Source organism: Pteropus vampyrus, unplaced genomic scaffold, assembly GCF_000151845.1.
Source record: "Pteropus vampyrus isolate Shadow unplaced genomic scaffold, Pvam_2.0 Scaffold29, whole genome shotgun sequence".
NCBI lineage: Eukaryota > Metazoa > Chordata > Mammalia > Chiroptera > Pteropodidae > Pteropus > Pteropus vampyrus.
Genome location: NW_011888810.1, coordinates 7,272,405 through 7,282,399, shown reverse-complemented (window position 1 = coordinate 7,282,399; position 9,995 = coordinate 7,272,405).

Below are 9,995 nucleotides of genomic sequence, written 5' to 3'. Positions count from 1 at the left end.
TGACCACATTCTCTGTAATGAGCCCTTTATTCTCATGCCTGTCCTACTAGACTGTAAGCTGCTTCAGGGCAGTGTCTCTACATCCTGCACTCTGAGTAGAAAAACTTCCACAGAGTGAGTGTTCCCTGAATGTATATGAATTTGGCTCAACTTGTTGAGGCATCTCTGAATTCTTTCCAGGAAATATTTGTTCTGTTTTCCTTTCTGGATGCTTAGGATAGGGCTGCAAAATACAGGAGGCCCAGTTAAACTTGAATTCCAGATAAAGGAATAATTTTGTAGTATGTCACAACTATTGCAAAGGACTGACTTATATCTTCAAAAAATTACTTGTTTGTCTGAAATTCAAGTTAAACTGGGTTCTTGTGTTTTTATTTGCCAAATCTTCTTCTCCTTGAAAACATCTTCAGGGTTTCTCTATGTTATCTATCAATTTTCAAAAGAAATACTTCCTTGTAAGTAATCCTTGCCTATTAAAAAAATGTACTCTTTCTTCTTTCGCCTTGATTCTTACTTTCATTTCTTTCAAACTCTTTGTGAAGTTCCAAACTCTAAGAAAAAACCAATATTCCATCTCACAGCCCCACAGGCACTGTATTACAGGTAAATCGAACTGTGCTTATGGCTAACCTCTCTACTTTAGCTTGTAACTCACTACATTTTTTAAAAAAAAACAAATCCCTTTTCTTCCTCCAGTTTTTCCAAATTATTGTTGATATAAACTTCAGCCCATTTGAATGGTACTATGTACACCATCTCCAAGCAAAGACCCATGTGTGTGTGCACACAGGGGAATTCATGTGCACGCACACGCGCATGCACACACACACCCACACACACCACTGTTTTCTGGTAGGGATCATGGCATTTCAAAGTATCTAGTGCCATGAACATATCTGTGTTGGATACTAAAATGTTCCCGAAAGGGCCACGATGTGGATTATAGCACCTGATTTTCTTGCAGGAAAAGGCACAGCTTAGATACATAATATTGTAGATCTTTTACTTGAAACCAACTTCTGGATCCCCCACAGGGAAACAGACCTATTTAATAGTCAAAAAGAGGAAAAGGTGGTTCAATATTTTTACTTTTCTGTGTATGCCAGAACATTTCTTAATGTCTTCCTTCTTTTCTTGGGGTTTTCTTTGTCACTAACTTTGGCTTATAAGTAAACACTACCTCTACTTTTCATTACAGCGAATATATATTCATTACAGCGAATACAGTACTCATAACTTAAACTCACTCAGTTTTGAATGCTTTCCATCCCCAACGTGGTTTGTTTTGTTTTGTTTCCTAACACGTGCCATGCCCCTACCTGCTCTGCTCTGGTGCCGAAACGGCTAAACATAGTAGTAGAGGAAACGGTGCTTCATTATTATGCTGTAGAGCAGGGTTTCTCAACCTTGTTACTGTTGACATTTTGGACTGGATGATTATTTGTTGTGGAGACTGTCCTGTGCACATAGGATGTTTGGCAGTATCCTTAGCCTCCACCCACTACTAATAGCACTCCCCTCAACTATAACAACCAAAATATTACTGTGTCCTCCAGGGGAGCAAAATTGCACCCAGTGAAGAATCACTGCTGTAGAGAGAAAAAAATAGGGAACCAATGTCTGAGGTGCATCTGTATGTGCCCAGCATTTTATCTACATTTTCTAATTCTATTCTTCCCAACAACATTCTAAGATAAACAGTAATATCCCTGTTTTATAGATGGAGCAAGGCAATAATATGCTATGGGCTCACCATTCAAAACAGGCTGAGTCTCACTCTAAACCCTCTCTTCTCTCTAGTCTCTATTACCTAGAGGGTTTGCCTATTATCTCATGAGAGCTTCCCGCCATCTCAGTGATTCTAAACCCTCTATTCTTGCTGAGATACACTTAACAAGAGATACTCCCATAACCACCAGTAAATTTTGCTATAATGTTACACCTTTCTAGTCAAAAAATATCCCATACCTAAAATGTTAGAGCAAATAATTATTACTGTAGTAACATGTTTCAAATAGATAAAGTAAATTACTCCTAAACTAAATTTTAATAATCTGTAATTCAGAGAGGGTACATGCCCCACCTTAATCTCATTTTCCAAAGTCTTTGCTGATGAAAGACTCATCTTTAGTACTAAACCAAGTGAAGATCAGTATAGGAACTTTATCATCGAAACGTTTCCTAGAACACTGTTCAGGGATGTTTTGAAAATCTAAGACAGAGGCTTTCTATCTTCTACTCCTCACAAACTAAAGACTTTCTCAATTCAAGCAATTGACATAATGTGTTCAACAGAACACTGAATTGATCCATGGGATGTCAATCAGTATTTCTTTTTTAAAAAATGTCTTAGATAAGTGTTTTTGGGTCATGACTGAAAATAGTAATAGTGAGCATAGTTCATTTTTTTGTGTTGCATGTACATTTAAGAGGTATATTTACTCTATTATGTGTCCCAAACCAATTTTACCATGGATTCCTCCTGCCCATACTCTGAAGGAATTAATGCTTTGAAGAATATATTCTGGGAAAGATTGCTTTGTATTTTCTTTTCTATTTGTTCTGAACGAAGAGCTCTCTAGAGCAATCTGTCACTAATTTTTCCAGCTATTTTTATGATAATTTTATGTACTTATTCTGTTTTATCAAGTATTTTAAATAATAGAACATAAGTCATTTTGGCCTTGCTATGATCTGTGGAACCTTTGAAAAATCAGATGTAAGATGCAGTTTACCCTTTTCAGACAAACAGGGTACATAATGTTCAAACTCCAGTACTAAGCAAAAATGCTTACTGTCATCTTTCCCATTTTTAGTTGACAATTTCACCAGCAGAAACCCCACCCCTGCATGCCCACAAGATGTAGGGAGATAGAATATCAGTCAAAACTCATCTTTGGTCAGAGCAGATAAGCTATCAAATACATATTGCCTAGTGAAAAGATGTGGAGATTAATTTTTCAAACGGCTTAATATGCATTGCCACTTACATTCCATCTTCACTGATATGAATGATAAGAGCTTAGGAAGGCATGAACACAGAATTTATACCTCAGCACAGACATTTCTATTTGAAAAGGGTGCTAAAAGGATAACCACATTTCAGCTGCTCAGGCAGTTAGTATCAGCCAGCGTGAACAAGAACCACATCAAGCCAGCAAGTTTTACGTCCCTGCGAACACGGAGCTTCATGTTTAGAGCGATCTGTACCTTGTGGTGAGCTGGCGTCACTCACCTAGGCCTATGGATCCTCCTCCCTGGTTGAGGCCGGGTGCAGAAGGTGATAAATATTATTACAGAATTCCAGAAAAAGTCTCTTCTAATATAATATAATAGAAACTCAGGTTTTTGTGTGCCTACATCTATAAATCTTTATTATTTCATCTTACAACTATGGCTGGCTGGGTTTTCACCCAGTTTGGAGAGGGTTGTCTGCTTGGAATATGAACTATGTGGCATATGCGGAGAAAAAAGGAGTTCTATAGAAAGTAATCTCACCAGGTGACCTAAGCATGAGTTCCTAAATGGGCAGGTCATGGTGGTTTGTCATGGCCCAGGTATATAACACTTTTAGGAAAAGGTTTATCTTTGTCTTAAGCAAGGCCTGTCCATTGTTTTTGTGCATTAAGGTTAATATACCTTTGAAATAAGGGTAAGCACACTCGAGTCGTATAATCTTATTAACTGACCTGTTATTCAATCACCATCTTGCTTTCTCCCACGCTCAAGTATCTTCCTTACATTCCCTCCTTAATTTCAAATGCATAAAAGAAACTGAGAAACCGTCATTCTCTGGAGCATCTGAGATCTTGCTTCCCGGCAACTGTCTTCAGTTTTGGCTCAAATAAACTCATAAAAATTCTCTCTGCAGGTTTTGGATGTTCCTTACGTCGACACATGTCAGGGGGGCAATTTATTTAATGAGAGAGAATTATTTGCTTGAGTAAATTATTACTTGAATTATTGCTTGAGTCGTTAATAGCATTACTACTAGTACATCATCAATGTTACTACTAGAGAAAGCAATAATAAACATCAGCTGATTTTTTCCCGTTTGTCAGGTACACTGTACTGTGTTCATTATAAATGTTTACTCTTTAATCCTCCCACGGCTGTGATGATTTACTATATGGGCCCTACTATTTCGATGGTGGGCCTGAGGCATAGAGCAATTGATTACCGCCCAAAGTTAATTCCATTAAGTGTCTGAGATAGGGTGTGAACCGGGCAGCACAACTTTAGAGCCCACACTCTTAACTATGACTTGATCCCAGTAATAAGCAATGTGACATTATTTGTAAATTTAGTGGCCAGAGTAGAATGAGTAGAATGGCTTCATGTTTCTAATAAGTAAACTTTTTAAAAGAAATTAAAAAGCCTTTCTGTAAGAAGAGTAAATACACACTAATACCAAAAAAAAAGAGAGAGAGAGGTGATTTGATCAATAAAACCTACGCTGATTTTGAAATAATGGTTAAAGATGGATGGGAAATCTGGGGAGCACATTTAGGAAAGGCAGCTGTCAGTTCCAGACCTTGCCTGTCACTGACTACCTGTAGTCTCTTAGATAAGTCACTGTAGTACTCTGGCTGCCTACTAATAATAATATTAAAATAAAAGTATTTATTCTATAAATATGTCCCCAATTGCTTTCCACAATGTCTTTGGATTTATACTCCTAGAGATAGAATAATATGGAAACAATTTCATCATTCAGTCATGATTTGTATTGCAATCCCAAAATTCATTTATCACACACACACACACACACACACACACACACCCCCATAAAAACAAAAACAAAACAAAAAAGACACCTCATTATACCTAACATAAATCTCAACTTCCATTGCAATTTTAAATTACTGGGAACTTTGATATGTCAACTCAATTTAATTCTTCATCCACTCAGCCTTCTCTTTCCTGTTACCTCACATCTGCTTTCCATTGTTGTTCCTTCTCATCAGTGATGAAGCAGGTCTCATTCCCTCAGCTATCAATCCTCCTCCTGGATTCTGATTCTTCCTTTACCACCCCATATCGTTTCTCTCTTCTCTCACTTGTCCAGACTTCCCAGAAGAATTGTCTACTCTCACTGTCTCCATGTTCTAAGCCCTCTTTCATTCCTTAAACCTCCATGATCATGTGTTTCATCATTCCAATGAAGTCACTTTTTTCAAAGGTCATCAGTGGCTTTCTAACTGACATGCTCAATAGAATTTTTACCATTCTCACTCTCATCTTTTCTGTATTAGGAGAGCATTTTTTCTTTCTGTTTTCCACGGCCTCTTCTACTCCACCATCTACAAATTACTGGAAGTCCTAAGAATGTGCACATTGTACATAGCCTCTGGCAAGGGCCCCTGAAATTTATATCCCAGCTCAACTCTCTACCAAAATGTCACATTTACTCTGCTTGAGTGTCAATTATTTGCTACACACATGCAGTGGACATGTGCAAAACCTGCCTTTTTTTTCCTACATTTTCATTTAACTTTTGTCAGCTCGATCCCTCTAGTGAATAAAACCAGAAATTCAGTAGTCTCTGTTGTTGCCTGGCTATTACTTTCTTATATTTTATTCAACTAGTGCTAATGATTCTATTTCCATCATATTCCTCAAAGCTTTATCTTCCTTACCTTTTTAATTTCCATTGCCTTAGTTTAAGTCATCATCATTTTTCTCTTAGACCATAAGTTGTTTTGTTTGCTGCCAGGCAAGCTCCTTTTCCTCCTCATCAGAGCTTCTAGAATCATCTGTAAGTCTGGAGAAGCAGAGATGGGGCTAGACGCTCCTGGGTTTTCATGGCATGTTACAGGCTTTCTTTAGAAGGTGATACGTTCGAAGGAAAATTTTCAAGCATAAGAAAGAGTAAAATGACCTCAATTGCCTTTTACCCTCACCACTCGATTCCTCACACAACAGAAAATATACAATGATGTTTTCATCTTCATGTCCATGCTGGTTATTCTATTTTTTGCCCCTCCAGTTTCGTGTTTCGCCCTTCTCTTGATTCAGAAGTACAAGGTTCCCACACCCTTTGACTTTGTTTGGGCTTTTTTCGATGGGAAACACTAGGCCATCAGAGAGCTGGAAGATGGAGAGCTCAGGGTACCTACTTCATGGCTTCTTCCCTACCAGACCATGGGTTGGCAATGCCCTGTTACTCTAATGAAGGTTATATTCCTCTTTGGAGCCATGGCTACAGACTTTGCTCAGTTTAAGTAAATGCTTTTTCCTCTTGTCCTTTTTAAACCTAAAGGTGTTAACAGCTTCCAGCTTTACTCAACCTGAGGCTGCTTCATCACTCCTTGTTGACTTTTCTTAACCTATATTTAGGTTCACAAATAGTCCCTTCACTAGAGTCCTTTTGATTGTCCCTAATGAATGTGCTACCTGCTGAGACCCTGACCTATAGAAGGCTTTGACTAAAACATGTTTCCCACCTCCCTATTTCCCACTCTCTTTATACAACTAGCTCATATTCATCCTTTGAGATTCATCTTAACCTGAAAAACCAGAAAAAGAATATCTGGAAGGAAACATCTTCATAATATATCAAATGTACCCTGATATCACTACAATTGCCCTTATCGCTCATTATTTTAAAGATTTATTTCCTTCACTGGAAGGTGAAATTCTTTAAGCTATATATAGGTGATATTTGTTTTGTATACTCTGTTTCTAATTCACTGTCTCATACATAGCAAATTCTGACTGAATAAATAAAATGAATTATTGAAAACTGTTTTGATCAGATTCTCAGGTTGCAATGACCTCAACTGATATTGTCCTCTTGTCATATAATACCTTCTGCAGATTTATCTCAGGTCTCATTAACTGGGCCTCTCTGGCAAATCCTTTGTGATAATGGGCATTCATCTTTAAAACTTAAACTATCACTGGAACATTGAGAGGATATTAATCATTTCTATATTGGCGTGCATTCATTTAATAAAAATCTCTCTGTTAAATATTAACTTATATCTACTACACTGATAGAAAAAGAAACTCAACTGGTGTTAGGAAATAATTATTTGGTACCATTAAGCACTTTGAAGTCTGGGTGGGGCACAGTAGAGTATTACACTGATGGTTCAACAGTCAACAATGAACCCATATTTCTGAGCATTGGCATAGAAAATCATAAGAAACTGAGCAAAGGGACTAAACTTTGAGAACCCTGACAGACTATTTAATCTTTATCTATTACAAAATATCGCAGATTTGATCTAGGACAAAACAGACAACTTATTTTTTTCCTCCTTCTCCACTTGAAATTTTTTCTGCCTTTTTGCCTTTTTGCTTTATTTACTGGTAGTTAATGAAGTGTGAACTCTTTGTTCTTTCTATTACAAAAACAGTTTTAAAAACCCAATCCTGCACTGCCCGTAGTTTTACTTCTTAGGGGACAGATGAAAATGACACAATCCTCCTGTCCACTTCCCCAAACAATCAGGTTTCTTGTTTTAACGTCAATGTACCTTTGAGATTTGTGTAGTGCATGATTCTTCTTTTGGCCTGGGTAGTGAGATGCAGCCAACTAACTCAATTTAATAAATATGAACCAAGTATATCACAGGATAAGCAATGTGGGTTCAAAGAGAAGCTGCCAATGTCTACGGTCAACTGACCTTTTGATGCTTCATGACAGGATCATAGCATATACTTAATACAGGTTCAGTGTGCTTAATTGGCTTCATTAGAGGAAGAAGCAAAGTAGAAAGAGAAAATGACTCAAGTATCCAGACTCAACTTAAGGATCTGCAGGAGAGGCAATTCACTTGCCAGAGAAACAAATATTCTCAGCGTCCTTAGGATCTAAGGATGCATTCATTAAAACAAATATTCTCAGCATCCTTAGGATCCAAGGATGCATTCATTAAAACTAATCTCCACAGGAAATTCTGTGGAGATTTGAGGGATGCAAACCAGGGTTGGATAATTTTCCAGCCTTAATTAAAAGCATTGCACTTTATGAGCCATTTTGTAAAACTTCTGTGGAACCTTCCTATTTTGTCATGGAAGAGTATGTGTGCATTTTACAAGATGGAATTTTTTCCATGTAGGTTTGGAATTCATAGCTAGACTATAATAAAGAATATACAATGATTCAAGTCAGCTAGACTATGTTATTGTGATATTTGAGTTTGGTCATAGAAAGCTCTGAGAATCTCTGCCAATTAAGTCTTCCTTTTTTGTCCCTTCAAATCTAAAGGTGGTAACAGCTTTCTTTTTGGGGGAGTGGGGAGCTTGGAGGGAATGGGTAGATTATTGCCTAATAATGTATAAAGGAGGAAGAACTATGATTTCTAATAGAACCACCAAAACAGCTTTCAGAAAAGATAGCATATTTTTCCCTCCCGTGCAGACATTTGAACTTGCTGAGGAGCCCAACTGTTTAGCCAGTGTGGAGGCTGAAATAGCCACAGCTTCAAATGACAATGAAGTCACAATTGGGAAGGGCATTAAAAGGGAACCACTTGAAGCAAGTGGCAAAGGGAAATCAATCAGCATTGTTATTTTTTGCTTCTCCTGGAGAGCGAGTAAGGCCATGCATGAAGACAGTGGCAAAAATTTGCCTTTGAAAAATCTCACTATAATTATCTGTCTAATGGCATAGTGTAACTCCCATTCAAGGAAAGGGCAACATCACCTCTGGGTGTCAGGGCCTACATTTCACGATGACTATTAATCACTCTAATGGCTGTAATACCATCGTGCATCTGTCTAGTGCTTTGGCTTTTAAACAGCACTTTCACAGACATTGCATCATGGAGAAGGAGTATGGCAGAGTAGAAGAAGCACGCGACGGCTTCCGTTTCAATTCCAACTCTGCTGTGTAAGCCTAGGTAACTCTAAGCAAATCTCCTTGGATGGAAAATGAAAATGATGATGATTTTCATCTTAAAGGGTTGTTGTGAAGGTTGTAGATAATATCCATAAGTACCAGTAACATGCTAGGTATGCAGGAAAAAATGATCATTATTATTACTAGTATTGTCAGATTCTCAAAGATAACTCTAAAGTTAGATATGGCATGTAAAAAATATTCAAAAGTAAAAATGAGGAAACTGGCTTCAATAGGATAATTACTTGCCTAAGATAACACATCTTGTTAATAAAAATATCAGAATTCCAATACAGGACTTTCATGTCCTAGTCCTGATGCCTTAGAAAACCAATATCATAAATACCCTTTCCTACTGGGAGAATATCAACAATAAGAACATTTGTTATGAAAGAATGAAGATGTAGAAAGCCTTTCATCCACCTTTCATTTTTTGAATATATATTTTATACGTAATTAGAATTAACAAGCAATACTGCATATTCCAAAACAGGTCCAATTTCCATGTATTAGCACACCATTTATTTCAATAATGACCTGAGAAAAATAAGTTTTCTATATCTGTTTAAATCACTCTGACACAAAATAGAATAGGGAGGTGCATTGAGTTTAAGCCCTTTGATTTATCTGGGAGAAATCTTATTTGTCTAGAAAAATTATCTAATTACTCTCCTTCCTAGTCACAGAATATTGTGCCAAATGAAGCTATAGAGTATGCCCTAGAAGTATGGACTATCTTGGGAAGCCAAGTGCCATACATTGTATTTCCCTTCAGTTAAATAACATTTATTTGGTCTCTAATGATATTAGGAAATTGCATAAAACTGACATTATATAGTCAAGAGAGTGGAGTGAGGGGTTGGGAGGAAGCTACTGATGATCTTGTTAAATTATTGATTTACGAAGTTCACGGATAGCAAATATTTATTTTGTTACCAGATAGATCTGCAGGTCTTATTCAATGAAAGATCTTTTTAAGCAACAGGATTGATGCTTTAAGTTGGGAAACAGTACATCAATAAAGGTCAGTGTGACAATATGATTTATTCAAATGCAGTGCTAACTGCAAGCAGTTTTTACATTCCAGAATAAATGGCAGATACTTTTTATTTGTGTTTAGGTTCCCCACAGAAACCTTGTTTGA